Raw genomic sequence first — 19,285 nt, 5'->3', positions numbered from 1 at the left:
TCCACCCATTTCCTCAGCTTTGGGAATCAACCCAAATGTGATGACTGCAACAGTGAAACACAAAGAACATAATACAGTTGTGTACACTTACCATAAATGTAGATGTTCGAGTGTATTCACTGTTGCAGTCCTGGTTTCCCTCCATCCCCCTTTTTTCTTCTCTTTCCTTACAAGGGACATACTGGTATTTACTTTTTACTGGTGGGGTTCTTCCACCAGAACCTGTCTCCTACTTGGGGGCTTCTGACAGGTTAGGGCAAGAAAAACTGAAGTAATGGCGTCAGCTGCCTTACTTTATATTATTGACGACCTGACGTCAGTCCTGAAGTGACAGCAACCAATGCAGAAATACCAAGCCCCTGGTATTTGGGCCGGCCGAGGGCTACCCTGGCAGGGATAACCCAAATGTGATGACTGCAACAGTGAATACACTCAAACATCTACATTTATGGTAAGTGTACACAGCTGTGCTTTTTCTGAACAGACAATATAACAGTCATCATATAATTGTAGTAATGTAAAACTCTGAGCATGTCCAGGTAAATCACTTCAAAGCAGACTTCATTATGTCAAGTGTGACATGCACTGCTAATTACTTTTGGTGAGGTGGTGGCTGTCACTTGCTTTTTGGCAGGCAAACTCACCACATGAACCCTTTCCTGCATTTTTGGCATTACAGTAGTATATCCTTTATTAGAAATTGTCTCACAACAGAGATGGAATGACACAGTGACACTGTACTGCCAATGGCAAAGGTACAGCTTCCCCTTGACACCTACTAACAGGAAAGAACGTTTATCGAATTCATCAACTCCTAAACTGTTGAATTTTAACCCCGGTGAGTTTAATGAAGGACAGTCCTCTGCATCTGTTTACTGAATGGAGTCTAAACCATAGGAAAAACAAGAACATGTACTTTCTTTTAGATACTAAGAAAATGTAATTTATAAGAAGATAATGCACTTAATCAAGAAATCAAAAGCTTACCTTAAAGTCATAATGAGCATACAGATCAATGTTGCTACTAAAATGGAGGCCAGCTCAGTCACAATGTCTTTTAAAGCAGAGTACTTAATTAAATCGGTGACACCATGCAAGAGGTTAGTGGAATATTAATTTGGTTTTAGGACTGCTTCATTTTTAGATGTAGGTATAGAATTATTTTTTTTTGGTTCTTGGAGTTTTTTGCCTTCGCAGCCTTCAGATATGGCTTAAATGACATCTAGATATTTAAGAATGAAGCAGTGTTTAGTAAGCTATCAATCTTAATGAGAAACCGCTGTCATGGCTGATGAGATTCATTTCTGCAATATAATTATCTGATGTGTATTACCATGTGTATTCTGTTATCAGAGATATTCTACCTAAAAACTTCCACTGCAGTAATTACCTGTATAAAAAGAAATGTGCATTATTTATGTAATGCTGTGTCTAAATCAAGTAAAACAACTGAATCAGGGACAAAAACATATGATAAGCTAACATACAGCATGGAGAGACTTCAGGAAATGTGTCTACAAAGCTCGATATGCAATAAGTTTGGACTGCTGGCTGCAGGGCCTAATACACTCCATGGGCTACTGGAGGTAGGAATTGTACTGAAACAGAATCCAGACTGCTCAGATAAGGTGGAATCAGTGTTTATTACTCAGGGAAGGAGAAGGAAAAGACAGAGGTGTGAAAGAACTGGTAAACCAGGACCCAGGGCTGGAATCATCGCAAGATTAAAAGTTAACCCCTTCAGGCCTGCACTGCCATCCATTCTACTGGCTAATGTTTGCTCCCTGGAAAACAAAATGGACTGCATAAAGCTAGAACTAACTAACTACAGCAAGGTGAGAAACTCTGTATTTATCTTCATGGAGACTTGGTTGACCTCTAGCATAAATGACAGTGCAGTTCATGTGGAGGGACTATCATTATTTCGTGCAGATAGAATACAGTCTCTCTGTGGGAAAGCAAAGGGGGTGGTGTCTGCATCTACATTAATACCAATTTGTGCACCAGCTTTGAGGTGGTAAAAAGATACTGCTCTGAGGACCTAGAGTTTATGTCACTGAAATGCAGACCCTTCTACCTACCAAGGGAATTTAACAGTGTCAGCATCACAGCAGTATACGTACCTCCCAGTGCCAACACAAACAAAGCACTAGCTAAACTATATGTCTATAAATGATTTGCAAAATCAAAATCCTGACTGAGTACGTATAGTAGCAAGTGACTTCAATCGGGCAAACCTGAAAACAGACCTACCTCAATACTTTCAGTATGTAGACTTTGCAACCAGAGGGGAGAATACACTGGACAAGGTCTACAGAAATATTAAGCTAACATTTAAGGCAGTACTTCATCCCCACTTGGGTAACTAAGATCACCTTGCCATTATGCTGCTACCATCATACAGACTACTGCTGATCAGGGGGAAACCATCAGTGAAGCAAGTGAGAGTATGGCTGTGAGACTGTTTTGAGAGTACAGACTGGAACATCTTCAAGGAGGCAGCCACAGTAAACTAACACATCAAGCTGGAAGAGTACACTGAATCAGTGATGGGCTAGATCTCAAAATGCGTTGATGATGTGACAGTCACCAAAAGCATCATCACAAGAGCCAGCCAGAAACCCTGGCTGACAAGTGAAGTGTATGAGCTCCTGAAAGTAAGGAATGCAGCATTCAAGTCTGGTGATAAAGAGGCTCTCACATTGGCCAGATCTCAGTTAATATATATATATATATATATATATATATATATATATATATATATAAATAAATACCTTTCCTGTAACTAGTGTAGTCCAGATTCAGATTTGCTGTATCCAGGACTGTATGTAAGCTTCTGAGCCCCCCCCCCCAAGCTTTCTGTGTTGGAGGGAATTCTAGCTTATCAGTGGGAGTGGTAAGCACTAAGTAACCTATCTACCAAATAAGGAGTGGTTCTGGCCCAGAAATTGTAGTTATTGGCCATTTGGGCAGTTTTTCCATCTCTCTCAACTTTGATTTAAAAGCCCACATTTGCACTTGTTTCCCCCCCTTTCTGTAACTAGTTTAGTCCAGATACAGATTCTTACTTTTAGCTCTTGAATTTGCTTATTCGTGATCAGCACTTGTTCAGAACTTGTAAGCAGTAAATAACCTACTAATTACTACAGCACTCAACCTTCCTCATTACCTAGAGAAAAATAGTTTTGGTACTTACTTTCCTCACTTATCTAGAGGAAAATAGTTTTTTTATTCAGGCATGTCCAAGGGTCAGCTCCCAGTGTTCTCTCCTGTCTATCTGATGAATCTGGACATCTTGGGGCAATGTAGAAATTGCCTCATGTACACAGACAACCCTCTCCTCCTACCACCCAGCACTACAATCTGTGAGAGATGCACTTATCTAGCCAAACTGGAGGTAAAGCTCTGTCCAATCACGACTGAACTTGACAGTCAAAAGGAGAAGGTAAACACTTGCACCACACCCCACTTATCACATAGTCTCACTAAATCTATGCCACCAAAATCCACACATAGAAACACAAAAACATTTGCGGAGGCTCTCAATAATAATCTGCTCAATCAACAAAGACCTCCAAAGCAGAAATGCAAGCAACCTCCACCCCCCAACACAACCCAAATGAGACATAGCCCGCAGACTCAGTGTGCCACTCAACCACGGCCAATAAGGCAAAACAACATACCCAACACACTAGTCATAGGCGACTCTATAGTCAGGCACACTGATGTCCCACTCACCAGGCTAAACAAGGAGAAGGCTACTGTCAGCTGCCTGTCGGGTGCCAGGATCCGCCACATAACCCACGCACTCAGATCACTCCACAACAAGTACAAATATGACTGTCATTGTCCATGTTGGTGTGAACGACCTGAGACTTACCTCCCTGGACTACATGAAAAGAGACATGGAAGAGCTCTCTGATCTTGTATCCCAGGCAGGTATGACCCTAGCCCTGAGTAGCTTTCTGCCATCACCCAGAATGATGCCACAGTACAAGGACAAAAATGATTGACTTCAACAATTGGCTAAGCTTCTGGTGCCATTCTAAAGGGATCCAGTATCTGTCTGCCTGGGATAACATGGTTGACAGACCACGATGCTTTTCCAGAGATGGCCTGCACCTGTCACCCCTGGGATTCTGGATACTGGCTAAGGTTCTCATCACCCCTATAGTGCCTTTTTTAGGCAAGGTTCAAATGACAAATTCACCACCATAACAGGAACAGGCAAGCGAAAACTGAGGGTGATGCTACTCAATGCTAGAAGTCTAAATCTCAAAATGCACTCATTCGAGGCACTCCTTAAAATGGAGAACATCAATATCTGTGCAGTGACTGAGACCTGGTTCAAGGCTCCAGAGAGCACCCTGCACTATCAGGCTATAACTCATACAACACTTTTCAGCCATGTAACCTGGACCGGAACACCAAAGACGGAGGTGTGTCCATATTCATTAAGGATATCCACACCTCCAGGCTAGTTGCTCAGCATAATGCAGCCGAGGTTATCCAAGTGCAACTAACTCTGGGCAAAAGTGCAAACCAAATTGTAGCTTGCTACAGATCACCCACCATGCCCCAGGATCCCCACTCCTCTTTTCTTGATGTACTGGAAAATATTAGGGTTCAACCAAACACCCTAATAATGGGCGATTTCAACTACCCCACCATTAACTGTGAAAACTACTCATGTACCAACTCCTTCGCTCAACGCTTTCTGGAATTTATAAACTCCAATGCCCTGGATCAACTTGGGGGCAACAATATCCTAGATCTAGTCATTACCAATATGAGTGACTGGTGTTCCACACCTGAAGTCAATGCCTCATTGGTCCGATCCAACCATAAGCTAATTACCCTAGATATCCACATCCTGCCTCCATCCCCCATTAAGGAAACCATGGTAAAAAATTTCTCCAAAGCCAACTTCATGCTTCTTAAGACGGAAGTGGTGAACTTCATGACACCCATGCAGATGGACAATACAGTTACGACTACTGAATCCTACACAATTGTACTTTATAAGCACTTACATGAGTGCATGGATCGTGCTATCCCAAACAGAACCAAGACACTATCCTCCAAAAAAAGGAAGCCAATCTGGTAGTCCCCTGCCATAAACAAACTGTACAACAGAAGGAAGAAACTCTTGCAAAAGAGAGTAAAATCCCACGAGTGGAGGAGCTCCCTGGTCAGCCTCAGTAAGAAGCTGTGATCCCTGATAAAATCCTCCAAAGCTGGTTACGAAAACAAAATCGCCACTGATTCTAAAGACAACCACAACGCATTCTATAGCTATGTCAAGAATCTCAATGGCAACACTCAGATGTGCTCTGAGTTACAGCACAATGGCACTAAATATACAGACCCAACTGATATTGCCAACATCCTGGCAGATAGGTTCAGTGCTAACTTTACCCCCGTCTCACCCCCTAAAGAGCCCATCTCTATACTGGAAGAATGCAAAGTTCCTGTAATCACAGCTGCACAGGTAAAAACCACACTCTCCAAAGCCAAGAACACAGCATCCATGGGACCTGACAACATCCCAGGCTGCGTTCTACACAAACTACAGAACGAACTGGCATCCCACCTAAGTACCATGTTCAATCATAGCCTCACCTCAGGGTTTGTGCCTGCTGAATGGCACACAACAACGGTTATCCCACTCCACAAGGGGGGAGCCACCACGGACCCTGGGAACTACTGCCCCATTAGCCTGCCGAGCCTGATCTGCAAGGCCATGGAACGTATCATCATGGAACTTATAAACAAAGACATTGGTAATCTCCAAACTCTGGATCCTACCCAGTTCGAGTTTGTAAAAGGCAGATCATGTCTCCTAAACCTGATAGACTTCTTTGAAGCAGTCACGAAAGCCGTAGACAAGGGTAAGGTGGTTCACACAGCCTATCTAGATCTTGCCACGACTTTCGACACCATCCCCCACTTTGGAATTATAGATAAACTCACTAAACTAGGTATAAATCCCTATGTCACAAGATAGGTTGCCAACTGACTCAGTGACAGAAACCACACTGTGAAAGTAGCAGACTCCAAATCCGACTTCAAACCAGTGACAAGTGGAGTACCACAGGGTTCAGTCCTGGGTCCTCTCCTGTTTGGTATCTATTTCACTGAAGTACAGGCTAACACAGAAGGACTTTGGCTAATGAAGTTCACAGATGACTGCAAACTAGGAGCCATAATCGAAACTCCTAACGATATGGACATCCTACAAAAGGGCCTCACTGAGACAGATGCCTGGTGTCAAAGCCATGGCCTCAAGCTCAATGCCAAAAAGTGCATTGTCATCCCCTTTGGTAAAAACTCTGTACCCATGAACTACAACATAGGCGGTAGTATACTTAACACCAAAAGTGTGATGAGAGACCTTGGGACACAGGTGGACAGTAGTCTCTCCTTTGATAATCACATCGCCACAGTAGTCAGGAAATCCTTCTACGAGGCACACCTCAATACAAAAGGCTTCTCATCCAGAGAAAAAGAGGTCATTGTTCCCCTCTACTCATCACTCATTAGACCCATTATAGAGTACAACTCCCCTTTTGGTATGTACCTCACAAGACATCTGCAACAGCTGGAAAGGCCGCAGAAATACCTCACAAAGAGGATTACCGGCCTCAACCAAATGCCCTACGCAGACCGTCTCAAAAAACTCCAGCTTTACTCCGTCGCTTATCGCCTACTCAGAGGTGATCTCTGCCTAACATACAAAGCTATGTCAAACCCAGAGCTGTTGGACATGCTCCACTTAAAGAAATCCCAATCCCTCCGAGCTACATGCTCTAGGGACCTAAACCTTGTCACCACAATAAACAGAGCATGCCGGAGGGATAGATTCCTGTCCCAGAGACTTCCCATACTCTGGAATAAACTACCTATCTATATCAAACAAAGCTCCTCATTAGCACTCTTCAAGAAAAATCTTGATGATTGGATGGGAAATAGGAAATTCACCCCAGGGATCACCTCTGTGGCTCTGCTCGACAGTGGCACAGGAAAATAATTTTCTTGGGTGGCAAAAGCCAGGGTACCTTTTTGGCTGGGCTTGTGTAGGCCCCAGGGCCGATAGCCTAGTACCTACCTATGAACCTATAAACAAAGGGGTGAGGGAGGCCAAACACAAGTATGGTCAAAAGATCAGGAGCCACTTCTGTGAACAAAAGGACCCTAGTCACCTGTGGCAGGGCATCCAGTCTGTAACAGATTACAGGTCCCCGTCTTTACAGTGTGATGATGATACAGAATTTCTAAACAAGCTCAACATCTACTTCATCAAGTTTGAGGAGGGAAATAAGACAGCAGCAGAGAACATCATCAACAACCAGAGCGAGAAAGAGCTCAGCCTCATCTCTGTTAATGTCAGAAGGGCCCTATAAAGAGTTAACCCCAGGAAAGCAGCTGGACCTGATAACATTCTTGGTAGAGTGCGCAGAGACTGTGTGGACCAACTAACAAATGTACTCACAGACATCTTCAACAGCTCACTGAGTCAAGTCATTGTGCCCAAATGTTTCAAGAACACAAACATACCTCTGTCAAAGAAGTCACCACCTGCTATCCTAAATGACTGTTGTCCCGTAGCTCTCACCTCCACCGTGATGAAATGCTTTGAGAAACTGGTCAAAGATGTAATAACATCCAAAACTACCTGTAGACTTCGATCTACTCCAGTTTGCATACAAACCCACTCGCTCCACAGGAGATGCTATTTCTTTGGCACTCTGCTTATCGCTGGACCACCTGGAGAACAAGAATAGCTATGTGAGGCTACTTTCCATCGACATCCGTTCAGCTTTCAATGCATTCATCCTGCAAAGTCTGATCAGAAAGCTGGTTCAACTGGTCATCAGCATTCGACTATGCAACTGGATTCCAGGCTTTCTTATAAATAGACTCCAGAAAGTGAGAGTGGACAAGAATATGTCAAAGAACATCATCCTGAACACTGGAGTCCCACAGGGATGTGTTGTAAGCCCCCTGCTTTTCACCATACTAAGCCATGACTGTACTGCCAAGCACAGCTTAAGTCATATCATCAAATTTGCAGATGATACGACAGTTGTGGGCCTCATCAGGAATGATGAAGAGACAGCCTATAGAGAGGAGGTGAATCAGTTCATAAGTTGGTGTTATAGCAATAACCTTGCACTAAATGTCAACAAGACCAAAGAAATAATTGTGGACTACAGGAAGAGCAACAGAGAGCACTCTCCTCTCGCAATCAATGAAGAAACCATTGAGAGAGTAAAAAGTACAACGTTTCTTGGGGTGCACATTACAGAAGAGTTGACGTGGTTAACCAACACAAATGCCATCATTAAGAAGGCACAACAATGGTTTCACTTCTTGCAAAGGTTGAGGAGAACAAACCTACCATCATCAGCTTTCACAACCTACTACAGGGGCATCATCGAAAGTATACTGACAAACATCTTTACAGTATGGTATGGAAGCTGCTCTGCTTCCAAGCACCAGTACCTCCAGAGGGTAGTGAAGTGGCTGAGAGGAGCATCAGGAACTCCCTCCCATCTATACAAGACCTGCACATGTCCAGATGTCTAAGCAGGGTAAGGAAAATAACCAGGGATAGCACTCATCCTGCTTACAAGCTGTTCTCACATTTAACATCAAGAAGGCACTTTCGGGAAGTGGAGCCTGAGTGGCTAACTGAAAGCCGCAGTATTTTAGAGTTCCATATAACTAGTTAAATAAGACAGGAAAAAATATTCTTTTTTTTCTTCAAAATATAAAATCTTGTAGATAAAGGGCTGATTTACATAATTAAAAACTTTGGTGAAGTTTTACAAATAATTTCATGTCAAAAAGTATGAAGATATATACACTTGTTGAAATGAGCAAATCAAGGAATTCTCATCGGGATGCTGCCTTAAAGAAGGAACTACAACAGATGACATCTACCCTGCAGGAGTTGTCTTTGAAGATGGATGATTTTTAAGAGAACCTAGAAAATCTTAAAACAAGCGGTCAAAAACAGGCTGACACCCACAAGGAAATGCTACAATTACACCAGACAAGGTAACAGGAATAGAGGTTTCTCTAAATGACTTAGAAAGCAGACTTAAGGAAGAGGAAACACAGAAAGAACTGCTTCTTAAACAAAACACTTGGTTGGTTAATAAATTAGATGACTTGGAAAATAGGGAACTGCGGTGGTGGTGCTGCGGTAGCATTGTCGCCTCACAGTAAGACATTGTCCTGTTCGATTCTCAGAGCATCTTCTTTGTGGAGACATGCATGAATGGGCGTACCTTCGTTGAAGGTTGTGAGTCAGGGCCGGCAACTCGGCACGTAAAAATCTACTGCCAATCATTAGCGGACCGGAGTTCTGCTGTGGCGACCTCTAACCGGGAAAAGCTGAAAGACACAACAACAACTTGGAAAATAGGGAGAGGACAAATAACATCAGGATTTTCGGATTACCTGAAAACACAGAAGGTGAGGATATTATTTCCTTTTTATCTAGCTGGATCCCTGACTTTTTAAATTTAAGAGAAGGACTTTCCTTTGGCATTGAAAGGGTGCACAGAGCTCCTGAGAAACCTGCCACTAACTCAAATTCTCCTCCTAGGTCAATAATTATCAAATTTCTTTCATACTTGGACAAGGAACTGATTTTAAGATCTGCTTGGAGGAAGGCACCTCTAAAATATAAACAGAGCCTGATAAGATTTGATAACGTCTGTTCATCTAGAATAATGGAACAAAGGAAAAAAGTGTGGCCAATGATAAAGTTTCTGAAACAAAATAACATCAAGGCCCAACTTGCATATCCAGCTAAGATAAGAATACTATATGCCAATGAGATGAGGACTTTTATTGACTTGCCTCTTCAATAATTAAAACTAATAATGTGATTATTTTACCAGAATATATGGACTGGGTGTCACCTTCCCTCAAGAGAACAAAAGAAATAAATGTCTGGACAGATGTCAAAAAGAAGAAGCAAAAGACTGACACTGTTACAGCCAAATCTCTCAAAGCATCTACTATGATATGAATTGTTTTAACATTACTTTAAAGGACCAATTTTACTGCTTGGAATTTTAAAACAAAGGTAACTAACTACTGGAATCTTTATCTGTATTTTTTGAAAAACAGATGACACATGAGAGTTTTCACATTACCTCAGGTATGTAAAACAGGGTACTTTTCTTTCACAGAAGGAGGGTTATATATAGCACATAAAATATTTGTACTGTAAATTAACATGCATAGTGTATGTGTATTTTCGCTTAATTTTCTCTTTTCTTTCTCTCTCTTTTCTCATTATTTATTTTAACTGCATCTTGTCTCCCTTTCTAAATTCTCTCCTATTTACTATAATGATATAGTCTGTATATATTTAATATCTCACTATCTTTACATAGATAAATAATAGTCTAAAATAATCTAGTTTTAATGTAGACTAATTGGAATAGTGAACATAATTAATTGTTTTTACAGTATTTATTAGATTAATGGTAGTCACTGTTATGCTTATTGGGATTGAGGACATGTTCATGCTTAACTCTGAAATGTTCCATTCATGTACATATGTCCAAAGGAGGGAAAAATGTACTGTTGGTCAAGAGAAGTGAAGCTTTCTTCACATTCCATTTGCGTTGCCATAGCAACAGTAAAACATTGCTGCAGTTTCTAAGGACACTGTGAATCTGCCAAGTGCATTTAGCCTCACAGATAACAAATAATAAGAAAAAGTAATGTTGCTTACTTATTAAAGTGAAAAACAACCTAAACAAGGGAAAGTAAATAAATAATAGGACTATATGTGAATATTTTATGATTTATCCTCATAGGATTACATATTCCTGGACACACAACTGAAATGTTCCCAAACTACATGTGCACTGAAATGTAGCTGCTTGATTAAAAATTATTACTCACTTTAACATGCTGATTTCACAAGCTGTCCTCACTGTAAAAGTTACATTTTATATGTTACTTGAAACTGGTAGTCTATAGAGCACATGAAAAGATGCATATTACTTTTTACAGCATGTTATCTTTGCAGTTACCTCACACTCTGTACAAACTCACTTGGCAACTGATAGGTATTCATTTAAAATATCAGTTTAAATATTAAATGTGCCCTTGAAATGTTATTAATATTTTGACAAAATATAATCTGAACTGTAAAATGAATGACTTGAAGGAAGTGAAGTAATGCATAGATTTCAAAGACAGTTCTTGACACTACAGTACAAGTAAAAATGTATGTTCACAAGGAAGTATTGAAATGTTTTAGTCTTCCAGTTAAAATAGCTTACTGTCAACATTTTGCGATATCAGAAAGTTTGAAGAGCTAGGAAATTACTATTATTTGTCTTTATAGTGATTATTAGACAGATGTTAGACTCTGCTTTGTTTAATGAATGATGCAAGTTTATGAGGAAAAGTGGACTCAGATGTTATTACAATAGTTATTAGATTAATGGTGGGCACTGTTATGCTTAATGGGTTACGGGGCATATTAGCGATTAACTCTGAAATGTTTTGTTTATATACATACTGTCAGTTGAATTATTTCTATAATATTAACATAATATATAAAATGAGAAGTGAAGCTTTCTTTACATTCTATCAGCCTCATGAACTATTTTAGTTTTTTTTTTTTAACACTCATTGATTAGGAACCGCTATATTTGCATTGTCATGGCAACAGAAAACAACTGTGGCAGTTTCTATGTACTTTGTCAATATGCAAAGTGCATTTAGCCTAGCAGATAAATAAAAAAGTAATGTTGTTTAGCTATTAAATTGAATTACAATCTAAGGAAGGGAAAATTAGATAACTTAATAGAACAACTTGTAAATACTTTATAAATTACTCACATTGGACTACACATTCCTGGAAACTCAACTGAAATGTCCCCAAATTACTTGTGAACATAAATTAAACTGCCTTGATTAATAATTATAACTTACTTTAACAACCTGAACCCATAAGCTATCTGCTCTATATATGCTACATTATATATGTCACTTGCATATGACAGTCTCTAGAGCGCACGAAAAATACATATTATTTTTGCAATATGCTATATTTGCACTAACCATACATTCTAAACTAACTCAATTGGCAACTGACAAGTTATTTATTTGAAACATCAGTCTAAATATTAATTGTGCCCTTGAAATATTGTTGCCATTTTGACAAAACAAAACCTGAACTGAAAAATAAATGATTTGAAGAAGTGAAGTCTTGTGCAGATTTCAAAGACAGCTATTGTCACTACAATATAAGTAGAAATGTATACATGCAAGGAAAATTTCAAATGCTGTACACTTTTAGTTAAAATAGCCTATTGTTAACTTTTTGCTTTATCAGAAAATTTAAAGAGCTAGGAAATTATTTCTAAATTGTCTTTATAATGTTTACTAAAGTGATATTAGTCACTGACTTGTTTAATGGATTGCGAGTCCTGTACAAGATGGACTACCGAATGTTATTTCTGTTTAGCAGTGTTTGCTGAATTTCTTTTATTAGTACTGATTTAAAATAAGGGAAAGAAAGGGAAGGGAAATCTCTGTTTTTGGTCAAGGGAGGAGAGGCTTAAGAGTATTCTAACTGCCCTGAGAACTCTCTAAGATGCTCTAAACACTATTTGATTAATACATACCTAAGGTAAGTCTTGATTATCATATGGGTACCTACACATTCATTCTAGACCTGATGTGATTACCCATTCTGGAAGCAGGAGGTGCCTTATGCAGGGTGGGAATTGTCAGGGTGATCATAGTTCATTCTTAGACTCTGCTTTGTAAATCTATAAATATGTAAAAGCACTGCACACTAGAATGTAGGGCACCACTACTCAGAGTCAGGATACCACTGATAAGCCATGTCTTTTCATAAGTGTAAGTTGAAGTTGGTGAGCTGAAGAGTGGGAAAGTAAAGGAAGACCGTGCACCTTAAGTAAATTCAGATTTCATTGGTAATCACTCATTGTCTCCTACAGAGTCCTTTTAGTCACATTATTTTAGTAATCTGTTTGTTGTTGGCTTATTTAGTGTATGCTCCTCTGTTGCATTTAATTTATCCAAAATGACATATCTGACGTATTTGGGATCTCTTAAGGGTAACTAAGTATTGGATATTTTCTACGTCAACATAATAATTGTTTACACTACTAACACTCCATCCTGATATATACAATACTATAGAATAATAATAGAATATAGAATTTCATCTCTCTTTTAAGAAAATTTTCCATATAATAATTTAACATATGGAGCTCAGTTGATGTTGTTGGTTAAAGGTATGAGTGATAATCCAATAGATCTATCTTTATCTGTTGGATTAGGTTAGGCTTTTGATATGGTTAATCATCCCCTACTTATAAATACTATTGAACTTCTTGCTCTAGATCCCCCAGTTATACAATGGTTCAAGTCTTACCTTAACAATAGGCAACAAGCAGTTCTCTGGGAAAATAAACTATCATCCCTCCTACCAGTCACCCTTGGAGTCCCCCAGGCTCCATTTTAGGACCTCTTCTCTTTTCTTTATTCATCAACAACTTTCACATAGCAGTCCCTGAAGCTACCTGCATTCAATATGCCGATGATTCCACACTTATATGTTCTGCTAACTCCACATCTGAACTACTCTATGTAACTCAAAAAGTATTTAACTTAGTAGAAGACTGGTTCCTAAAACGCTGCCTTCTTTTGAACGCCAAAAAAAACAAGCTTCTACTCTTTGCACCCACCAGTAGGTCCTCTCCTATTGATTTCTCTATTATATCTAACAACAGTACCCTTATCTCTCCCGAACAAACTACCAAACTATTAGGAGTCACAATTGATAACAACCTCAACTTTGAAATGCATATAAATAACACCATTCAAGCAGTGAACAGAAAAATTGGCTCCTTATACAGAATCAAACCCTTCCTAACTCCTCTAGCTAGAACCACCATTGCCCACTCTCACTTAATCTCAACTCTTCTCTATGCTTCTCCTATTTATACTAATCTAAAAAAAATAATCTTCTCAAACTATCTTACTCCTATAACAATATTGCCAGGTTTGCCACTGGCAATGCATTTCAAACACACCACTGTCTGAATCTTAAGCAGCTTGACTGGCTTGAACTCCCTAACATGCTAACTTTTTCCCAACTCACCATTGCTCACAAAATCTTTTACCAACCTAATAATACTCCAATTCTCGCTAACCTCATTACCGCTTATAATAATCTGATTTCTACGCCTTCAGGTAAATTACTTGCTAGTATAAGTAAGTCCAATAACTTGTCAGGTGACAGCATTTTCTCCAATACTGTTGGGAAACACTGGAACCTTCTACCTACTAATCTAACTCTACTTCCATCACTGTCACTCTTTAAGCAAAAACTCAAAATTCACCTAAAATCACACTGGTTATGTCCCTGCACTAACCCTGATTAATTAATTAATTAATTAATTAATTAATTAATTAATTAATTAATCACCTTTCCTTTTTTCTTTTTACTGCCTATGGTTCTACATCTCAATCTATATACCCCTCTGTATGCTAATATCTGGTCTCCGAAAACTTATAACCACAAGTGTTTATGTTAACCAACAATGAACTATAGTGCATCTCGCTTATCAAACAATCTCACAACTGTTATATTATTGACCTACTTGTATTTTTACTATGAGTATGCCTTCTTTTGACTGTATATACCTCTTATTATTATTTATTTTTTTTTTTTGTCCTTGTACTTGTTTTTGTTATATAATTGCATAATACTGTTTATACTATGTTGGAGCTTTTCTCCCCGGGCCTCTACTGAATATGGAAATATATTCAGTTAGACTAGCCCGGTCAACAAATGTAAAATAAATAAAATAAAATTAATTAGGAATGACTTTCATTCCATGTTTAATGGGAAATTCATATTTACCTGTATTTGATACTTTAGAATTAATGCTTTATAGAAGTACTTTTTTAAAGCCTGACCAGAATTTTACCCTACTTGTGTTTAAAGAAGAAAGAACATTCAAGTATACTCCCAAGTTTACACACACAAAAATAACATTCAATGTTATCAGAGAATATGGTATAACTGCTATAATCAAAATAAAAAAAAAAAAGAAGCAAAATGTTTCTTCCAACAATAACTTGAAATGGATTTAACATTCTTATCATTAAATACTAATGGCTTAAATAATGCAAATAAAATATCAAACTTACTAAAATATTTAAATCTCTGCGTGGAGACATGTGTGAATGGGCATTCCTTCATTGAAGGTTGTGCGTCAGGGCTGGCAACTCGGTACGTAAAAATCAACTGCCAATCATTAGCGGACCGGCGTTCCGCTGTGGCAACCCCTAACTGGGAAAAGCTGAAAGACACAACAACAACAACTAAAATATTTAAATCTAAATAAGGCACAAGTAGTATTTCTCCCCGAAACACATTTTAAGACTAATGATAGCTTTATTTGGAACTCTAAGGACTAATTCTCCTATAGAACAAAGACAAAAGGAGTATCAATTCTCTGGAAGAAAAACATAATCACTCCAAAAGTTATTTATAAATATGAAGACAAAGAAGGTCTACTAGTGTTTGTTATAATTAAATTTAATAACAGAATATGGACATTAGTTAATCTATATTGGTTCCCAGGAATTGGAGCAGGAATGGTTAAAAAACACCTAGATTTTATTTCCAACAATTATAAAGGAAATGTTATACTGGGAGGAGACTTTAATTGTACCTTAGAAGCTTCTGAAACCACCAAGAAGTCTTTTTGCATAGCAACTATTTCAAAATCCTTAAAAAGATGGATTGATTCATTTCATTTAATAGACACTTTTAAAGTAAAAGATGATAAATCCTAATTATTTTCCCATAAAGACCATAGATTTGGAACACAAACCAGAATAGACAAATTATTCGTAGTTCAAGATTTACAAACAAAAATCCTCAACTTCTCAAATAGTTCCATGCCCCTTCTCAGATCATGACCCTCTGATAATGAAGCTCCAAATAGAGTTTAAACCTTTAATCCTCTCAACTAGAATTCTATCATATATCACGAAAATTAAAGAATTCAGACCCTGGATGTTGTCAGAACTACAAATATTTCTTGAAATTAATAATACAACAGAAATCAGTAAAGCCATGAATTGGGACTCATTAAAAGCATATTTATTTGGTAAGATCCTTAGCTGGTACAAAAACAAAGTTAGACAGTGGGAATCTGAATCATTAGACTTGCAAACCAGACTCTTGACAGCAAAATCTAAAAAAAATCAGAATTGTCCAGAAGTCAAAAAAAGAAATAGAGGAATTAAATAAAAAATATAATGAAATTCTAACACACAAAACTTGTCTAGCCTTGGAAAAATTAAAAATAAACTCATTAGCTACCTCCCCGAGACATGTACATAACGTATCTACAAGAATTAAAATACAATCTAAAGCAAATAACATTGGTAGTATATATCATGAAAAGAAAGGGAAAAAAGTATCAGATATTGGAGTCATCCTTGAAGCATTTTGGTTCCATTATATGGAACACTTCAAAAAAGAAGATTTAGATACCAACCAAATAAACTTAGATACAAACCTTATCAATATAAAAAAATTCCAGAAAACTTAAAACTAGACCTACAAAAACCTATATCCTACAAAGAAATTGTTGACAAGATAAAAGAAAGTAAATCTAACAAAGCTCCAGGTATAGATGGTATAATTACGGAAATTTACAAACTCTTCCCTTTAACAGTAATCTCCCTTTTTCATAAAACTTTGCTAGAAGTCCAGTCAGAAGCATAAATGCCACCCTCATGAAAATATTCTGCCATAACACCAATTCTAAAAGATAATAAACCATCAGAGCTTTGCACATCATACAGACCTATATCATTACTGAATAATGATTACAAAATATTCATGTCAATCCTAGCTAATAGAATGAAAATTCCACTTTCAAAGACAATTAATAATGATCAGACTGGATTTTTATATAACAGGCACTCACGTGATAATATTAAAAGGATACTTACTCTTATAGATTATGTGAATAAAGAAGATAAGGAAACACTTGTAATCAGAGTAGACATAGAACAAGCCTTCAATTCCCTCAACTGGGAATATCTATTTAAAACTTTAGCATTATTTGAATTTTCTCCTCCCTTCGTCTTATTACTAAAAACATGTATATTAATAACTTAGCCTACATTAAATTAGGTCCTTTCACCTCAGAATCTATCCATTTAGCGAAAGGTACTAAAAAAGGATGCCCCCTTTCTCCTATTTTATTTGCTTTGGCTATAGAAATACTTGCAGAAATAATACGCAATAATCCAAGAATAAAAGGAATAGAAGTCTATGGCTAGTATATATCTAAAATAATGCTTTTTACTGATTATATTTTATTAACCCTATCAAACTCCAGAGAGTCATTAGGGGAGCTAGAAGAAGTAATGGAGAAATTTTATAAGATTTCAGGTTTATACTTTAATAGACCAAAATCAAAATTTATATTTTTAAATAAGAAAAAAGAACTACAAGTTACAGATACATCCATCATAGGAAAACAAGAAATTACGCTAAATTATTTAGGAATAGTGTTATGCAAAAATATAAATGAAACAATATTAATAAATCATGAAAACATTATTAAAACAATAAAAATATATATAGAAAAGTGGAACAAAATTATATTAACTTTTGAAGACAGATTGCAATTAATAAAAAAATGGTCTTATTGCCAAAAATACTATATGTAGCATTAGCAATACAGTTAATTCCTGAAAGATGCATTCTTAAAGAAATAAACCCATGTTTAATACATTTTTTTATGGTATCCCAAAAATAATAGAGTAGTTCTAACTCATCACATTAGACCCTGGAAACAAGGAGGATTGAATTTCCCAGAAATAGAAACATATATAGAAGCATATGTGCTTAAAACTACAATAGACTGAATAAACCCAAATTATTTTACCAACTGGAAAGAATTAACAACGGCTATATTAACAAATGAATTTAATCTGTTAAAAAATGTTTAATAGTAGACAAATCAAACAAACCCTGGTACATACTATGCATAAGTATACAATGTAATATAACAAAACCTTCTAAAACAACACTGATAATCATTACATCAATTCCTTTAGGAAACTTGTCAATGCAAACATAGATCTAAAACTTTGGTTTGACCTTTTAACCCCATTTACCACCACTAAGAACTTTCCTCACAAAATATATAGGGAAACAATAACCTCCTGGGAACAAAATGGATTCTTATGCTGGTTTCAATGTGTAAATAAATTAAATGTTTTAGATATACATATGATAAAAACTGTTTACAATATTCCAACACAGAACTGGTTAACCTTACAAAGCATTCTATTGTACACTCAAGATTTGTGCAGATTAATTAATAATTCCTCATTTAAAGATATTCCAAATATAATAAGTTTTCTGTATGAATTTATATACAATAGTTGTGAAAAGAAAAATTCCATTTCAAATCTATATAAAGAGTTAATAACATATAAAACAATTCCCAAACCATCATACTGGCAGTTCTTAATAAAAGGTCAGTCATTGCAGTTAACAGAAGAAATTAAAACTAACATCTTACTGTCAGTTAATTACACCTCTAACACACAGTACTGGAAAATATTTAACTGGAAATACTTACATAGAGCATTTTTAACACCAGATAGAATTAAAAAGATTAGTACTACTACAAATGTTTTTTGCTGGAGGTGTGAAAAGTCAAATAAAGCAGACTGCATCGATGGAAATAAAAATCAAAGAACTACAAATCTATCCCAGGTCATTATTCAAATAATCCTTGGAAGAAACTTATATCTTTGTTGGACACTCTGCAATAATCAATGTATCTCTGATAACTGATCTATTAATTCTATATTTAATAACATACAGTGTATATAATTGAAAGTCAGGCTGTTGTAAATTTTGTATATAGTTGTTTAAAATAATATTTAAAAATATTATATAAATGTTATTTTAATTGAAAATAAACATTTTTTTGAGGAAAAAAAAGAAGGCACTTTCAGTGCATACACTGCAAAACCATGAGATTCAGGAACAGCTTTTTCCACTAGCAATCAGGTTACTGAACTCTAGGAACAGTACACTTCACAATGGACATTAAGGCAGTAATCCATCAATACTGAAAAGTCTTTATAGTGCAATATGTAACAAGGTCTTACCCACACCCAGACAGCAAAGTCAGCAGTAATCAAACTGAACTGTCTTACT

The 19,285-nt window shown here is 37.1% G+C and overlaps 1 protein-coding gene across 1 annotated transcript in view; it reads left to right on the top strand.

Annotated features, from left to right (window-relative positions):
- Window positions 1-19,285, top strand: part of IFIH1 (interferon induced with helicase C domain 1) — a 2,457,004-nt gene that overhangs the window by 167,140 nt on the left and 2,270,579 nt on the right. The gene's annotated exons all lie outside the window — the stretch shown is intronic.

This window comes from Protopterus annectens, chromosome 6.part0 (assembly GCF_019279795.1).
Source record: "Protopterus annectens isolate FY-2018-M chromosome 6.part0, PAN1.0, whole genome shotgun sequence".
NCBI classification, from domain to species: domain Eukaryota; kingdom Metazoa; phylum Chordata; order Ceratodontiformes; family Protopteridae; genus Protopterus; species Protopterus annectens.
Note: the sequence above shows the minus strand (reverse complement) of the source record. Positions and strands in the feature narration are given on the sequence as shown.